Source organism: Anastrepha obliqua, chromosome 2 (assembly GCF_027943255.1).
Source record: "Anastrepha obliqua isolate idAnaObli1 chromosome 2, idAnaObli1_1.0, whole genome shotgun sequence".
Classification (NCBI taxonomy): domain Eukaryota; kingdom Metazoa; phylum Arthropoda; class Insecta; order Diptera; family Tephritidae; genus Anastrepha; species Anastrepha obliqua.
Genome location: NC_072893.1, coordinates 117,620,483 through 117,626,990, shown reverse-complemented (window position 1 = coordinate 117,626,990; position 6,508 = coordinate 117,620,483).

Below are 6,508 nucleotides of genomic sequence, written 5' to 3'. Positions count from 1 at the left end.
TATTAAAATTTAGTAAATAATATATTAAACAATTTTTGAAATATAAAATTTTTTTACAGAAAATTGAAATTTTACTAATTATTTACTCATTGACGTTTTTGTGGTGGAAGCTTCTAAAAAAGTATATTACTTATAATGAAGATTTTTTTTAAATTTTTTTACCGTAAAGCTCATACAATGTCGAAATTTTGAGTTTTTTGAGAGAGTATTGGAGCTGAAAGTATCTATGTAGTACATTTTTTGTTAGAAAATTTGTAGAAAATTTTGAATTTCTTTTTACTACATCCTGTGATACATTTCAAGTTTGACTTCTGCGTCTCTTTTTCTCCTGAAAAATTTTAGAATAAGGAATTTTTCTCATTTGCAGTTTTTCCATCTAATCGCCTACAACCTAATCACCTACTTTGTTAGAATACTTACCTCGATTATGTAACCAATACAAGTTGCCTCGGACGTACGATTGCTCAGACGAAAGCATCTAATCGCATAAGTTACAGAAGCCTTGTTGAGGCCCTATGCTTCTCAGAGGAGTAATCAGGAAAAAAACATTCGTTTTTCCATGGCATATTTTCTGCTTCATCTCGAATTAACGTTCGTAGAAAGTTGAAATTTTGAAAATAATTTTTTTTTTTTTTTTTAATATTTAGAAGGCTACAGTTCGCTGGGTTGGTTACACCAAGTTCTTTGGAGTAAACACTCATACAATCCTTTTTGGACGCCTCGGTGTAGATTAATTTATGATATCTTTTCATTGGAGCCTACATTTTGCTTTGCCGGGGGCTGAACAAAGGAATTGGAACAATCTTCTTATTGACAGAAATGTCTATCTCCCATTTTCATGTACATGGAAAATGCACCCAAAAGTCTATATCGAGCAAAGAAATTGGGGCAATTATTCGCAAAAGGTTCTATCTCCCACTTTCTTTAAATAGAAAATGCACCCAAAAATCAGTTGCTATACCTGTTGTCTGTATATTATTAATTATTGACCCAAACCTGAAGATGCACGCCTGCCACAGGCCTGACTACCTGATGAAAAAGATGTGTTTATAAAAACCGTCACCAAACTGTCAGAAAATCCTGAAATAAAATGGGAAGCCAAAAATAAATTGAATTTATGTGAAAAAAGGGTGTGTGAAAAAGTTTGTTTACAAATGTATCAAAAAAAAGTGTTAGCCAAATGGAAACGCGGTTGGTAATTGAGAAAAATTACACCCAGAGGAGATTAGAGTGTAGTGAGTGATGAAGAAGTGAGTACCGGAAAATTTATTCAATTTGGTAAATTAAAAATAAATAAAATAGAAATGAAGATAAAACGAGAACAAAAATAAAAATTCAATACACAGCACAATGAAAACTTTGAACTCCAAGTAAAGAAAGGTGTCTATGATTTGGTTAAGGTTAAAACAAGTCTTTAGTCAGACTTTGGCTACAAGCACTCCAAAATTCTTAGAAACTCCGAATTAATTAATCGTTGATAGATCAGCTCTACAGGGTCCGGCACTCGAAGTGAAACCAATTAAAAAAACCATAAATTTAGTTTAGAAAATTACTTTTATTCAATTCAAAGTAAAAAACGTGTGAAAATAATACAAAATTAAGAATCAATTCACTTTTGCTCGATATTACCGCCTTTGCCTTGACTATGGCCTTGAGACGGTACAGAAACGAATCGCAAGTTGCACGAATGTGACTTGCAGGCATTTTGGCCCACTCGCGAACAATGGCTTTTTGCAGCGCCTCGAGACTGGTGAATATTTTAGTGCGTACTTTGCTCTTCAAAATGGTCCAAAAAGAATAATCTATTGGATTCGCGTCTGGTGAATTTGAGAGCCATTGTGTGGATGTTATGAAGCTCGGAACATTATTTTTTGGCCATTCTTAGGTCACTCGAGCTTTGTAAGACGGTGCCGAGTCCTGTTGAAGCGTCCGTGGTCAGCCACCAAAATCTTTGTCTGCCCATGGTTTCAAAGGAACCTCCAGAATACTTTGCCAATAATAGGTATTTCGCATTTACCTTGACGCCGGGCTCGATGAAAACGAAGTGAGAGCGCCCATCTGCGGTTACAGCGGCCCAAACCCTTACCTTTGGCGGGTGCTGCCTTCTGGTGGCCAATCGATGCTCGAATTTTCGTATGAACTGCCGGTCAAATAAATCCTATGTCTGATGGGATGGACGGCCATTAACAAATCTTTCTGCAAACTCATCCCTTCGTAGAAAGATTGGGCAGAGAGTAATTTTCAATCCACTCACATGTGAACCGAAGTTAGAACTCCCCAGTAATCTCAAATTAAAGCTTGCAGATAACTAATGTGCTGTCAGAGCTGGCTGGATTAAAGAATTTCTCGATTAGTCGCTCGCTAATATTACATCCACTCAACAGATTATTGTTATTCCTATAGTCAGCCTGTGCTAAAGGTCTTACGTTTGAGGTGCTGATGGCTGATTCTGTCCTGAGTAGGGGTCCGCGGTCTGCTCAGCCTGCTCTATTCTCTCAACTGGGATTATAAAGTTGATAGAAAACACAGTCACATTGAGAGGTCTCATGAACTGGCAAGGCAGGACTTTCTCATTACCTGCAGATATTCAAGGTATCCAAACCGCAATAGTCGATGTTGTGGATTTTGACCGCGCGCTAAACGGTGGAAATATGCCTAATTTTAAATCCCTACTTTTTGAGGATCATCTTTGAGGATTGTTTCAGCTGCCTTCCACTGCTTTGACGAGGTTACGATTCAGATAAATTGGTTTTTACTTCATCAATACTTCTGCGATGCTATCGCTGAGGGATGGATATTAGTGATTTACGGAATTTATGCAGACTAGAAGCAGACAGCGGAATTATTCTAATAAATGTGAATGTGCGTTATCGCGCAGTATCCTGTCTTTCACTTTCTTGCTCGCTCCTATCGTCCATCTATTGACCCCTTAATGGTGCTAAAGAGAGTGCACAATAAGAGGCTCTCAATCAGACGAAGATACGTGGAAGACTAAAATGTTTGACCGTTAAAAATTTCTGAAAACTCTAATTTTCTAAGCAGTTGCTGCGAAGCCATCATCAAATTCTACGAATACCAGAGAAAATCAGGCCAAGAAGTCGGGTTCTATGGGTTATAAAGAAAATCAGTTCAGCGGGAGTTAGCACAGATCAGGTTAAGCTAATGCAATATCTATGATATTGCCGGGAGTAGCTCTAAAATTGTATGCCGGCTTAGATAGAGATAAAACCTTATGCCAGTTGCTTCTTCTTTGATAAATTAGACCATATACAGGTTTTACAAATTTTTGTGAATTTTTTACATCAAATACGTTCATCGGTGCTTTTGCTTTCACTGTCCACCCAAGACGCTGCATGGCAGGATCTCTTCACTGGAGCCTGCATTTGAAATAGGCCGAGGGTTGACAAACAAACTGGCACATACCTCTGAGACAGACTGTGGATAAGGACTTCAATGATCACTTTGGTGTGAGTAATGACTGGTCGCCCGATGCTCGTGTGACCTAATTATCGCCTTTGTTGTGGATAGTTGAGAATCATTTACAGTTCTAGGGTGAGTTATCAACAATGCAACACATTTTAGAGTGAGAACAGCCGATGGAACAATGAGATGTATGAGATTTTCGGCGACATAGGCATAGCACAGCGAATAAAGATCCAGCGGCTACGTTGGCTGGGTCATGTCATCCGAATTGATACAAACGTTGCCGCTCTGAAAGTCTTCGGTTCAGTGCCAGCTGGTGGTAGCAGAGAAAAAGGAAGGACTTCTCTGCGTTGGAAAGATCAGGTGGAGGAGGACTTGACTTCACTTGGTGTGTCCAACTGGCGCTGGTTAGCACGAAAAGGAAATGACTGACGTCTTTTGTTAAACTCGGCCGAAATCACGTAAGCGGTTGCCGCTCCAATCAAGAAGATGAAGGCAAAGACTGCTCTATGAGGTACGGTACAGTAGAGAGGGATAGTTCGCGCTTGGTCCCGACAAACCCGAGTCATTGCGATAGCGTAGAACTGGCGGCCATGGGAATGCAAGTTTCCTCGGCCTACCGTTAGATTAGCTAGCTAGAGATATGTAAAGAATGGAATCAATTTAACACTCGCCTTTCTCTACAGAAAAAAAATCTTTAACCGAAGGTACTGAAATTCTACAACACGTCTAACAGTAATTAGCTACTTGTCAACGTATTTGTCAAAAAATTTGTCATCGTCTAACTGCAAAAAATACACATCCTGATATGTCTGAAGAAGGCGCAAGCATTTGTTGACGGAAGCATGGCTGCTAGTAGGAAGAAAGATGCATAAAAAGAATGCAAAACACTTTATTATGAAATTATTGGGCAAACAATAAAAATAAGAATGTCAAAGGCAAAAGACTCGAGTAAAAAAGGGAGAATGCGGTTGGCAATATTTTAAAATAAAGCAAGTTAGGTATAAAAATAAACCGTATGCCGATAAATATGCACAACAGCGCACACACAGCTGAGCGCATACAATCACACATACATATGTATGCACGTATGTGTGTAAATATGACCGTGCAAACAAGTATTCGCGAGCAAGTGCGATACGTCACCCGCAAGTCGAACGAGATATAAACAAAACCGAGAGGGAAGAAGCAGCGGCAGTAGCAGCGACAACAGCACCATCAGTCAGTAGGTGTAGCAGGAAGCAATAACAAATCTAAAGCAAAATGTCATTAAACTTTGTATGGGCAAAACAAAAAAGCAAAAAGGCAAAAAGAAAACAAAACAAGAGCATGAAATACGCGCGCCAAGTGGCAATTGAATACAAGTGAGAGCGAGTGTGTATAAATACGATACAAGTGAGAGCGAGCGAGTGTGTGTAAAGTGCAGAGACCAATTACGTGCGTGTGTGGGAGACTTAAATGCGAAACAGCTACGCTCTTACAAAGTGACTGCGAAGTTGTCTCCCAGCTGTGCAATCAAATGCTTGCAATGGACAAACACTAGCAAAGATGGCGCGCTCTCTTATTTGGAGTGAGCGAACTCTTTGCTGTTCTTAGAGGAAAAGTGACCGTTACCTTTTGCTTTCTTGCAAGCAGAATGCAAAAAGTCTAGCTGGCGCGCCAAAAGAGTGAGAAGTGACATTTGAAAAATTTTTAGGGCGGGCGTCATAGGCGCGTACATTTGTGGATAACCTACTAGCACTAGGCACTGAGTTCGATTCCTGCTGCAGTTATAAAATAGCAGAAAGTTTTTTCGAACAGTGGTCACTACTTTAATAGACATTCAGACTTTTAAAGTATTACTGCATGAAAAAGTTTCTTAAAAGAAAAAGGCAGTGTCACTCCATGGCGGCATAAAGTTGCAGGGCTCTCCATTGTGAGATAACATCAAGTTGCAGACTTAAAGCGCCTTTTGTCGGCATGATAAACTCAATTTCGTTTTCTCAACAACCGGTTAAATATTTATTTAACACAAGAGAATAGGTGACAACACTAAAGAAACTGTTAAAATCAGGTTTTCTATTGTAAACACCCAGATAAAACGCGGGCTTAACCACAACCGCCCCTGCGAGGGGATTGTCCTAGTAGCGCTAAACCTAAAGAAGGCTTTCGACACAGTCAGCCATTCCACGCTACTACTTGACATTATACAGTCGGCGCTCCCGCCAATACTGAAGAGGTGGTCCGCTAATTATCTGAGTGGTCGACACTCGTCAGTAATCTTTCGAGACCAAATCTCTGAACAGAGGAAGATAAGGTAAGGTGTTTCGCAGGGTGTTGTCCTTTCACCCTTGCTTTTTAACTTCTATATAGGGAAGTTCGCTCAGCCACCAGAGCGAGTCTTCCTGGTCTCCTATCCTGACGATTGTACGATAATGCCGTCGGGCGATGACATCGATGGTCTGTGCGCCAAAGTAAACGATTACCTCACCAGTCTTTCTCGCTTTTTTACTGCTTTTTACTGCGAAGAATCTACAACTTTCCCCCACTAAGTCCACGGCGACCCTTTTTACCACCAAAGCACAAAGGAGGTCAAACTGCAGTTCAAGGTCAAAGTCGACGACACACCAATAGCCACTGTAAGCAATCACAAAATTTTTGGAGTAACCTTCGACAGTCTGCACTCCTTCCTCAATGGGTCGTCAAAGCGCTACCCGGCAGTACTTGGGGCAAAGACAAAGAAAAATTTCTGTCGACATTAAAGGCAATTGGTTTGGTCGCCTGGAACTAGTGACACACAGTGGACAAAGCTTCAGACATACGAAAACACTGCTATTCGGATAGCGACGGGATGCCTCTTGATGTCCTCTCGCAGATGCTTCCTGTAAAGGAGTACAACAAACTGCTCAGCAAACAGTTTCTGCTGGGGTGCTACCGCGGTTTCACCAACGTAGACATCTGCTTGAACCAGAACCACCCACCAGGCACGTCAAGAGGCACCTCCTCAACTACGCCGCCGAGATCTAAGACAAAGCGAATAGAGAACTACTAAACTGAACAGTGTTTAGACAGACAATAATTGAGATTCATCGGGAGACCCTTACCA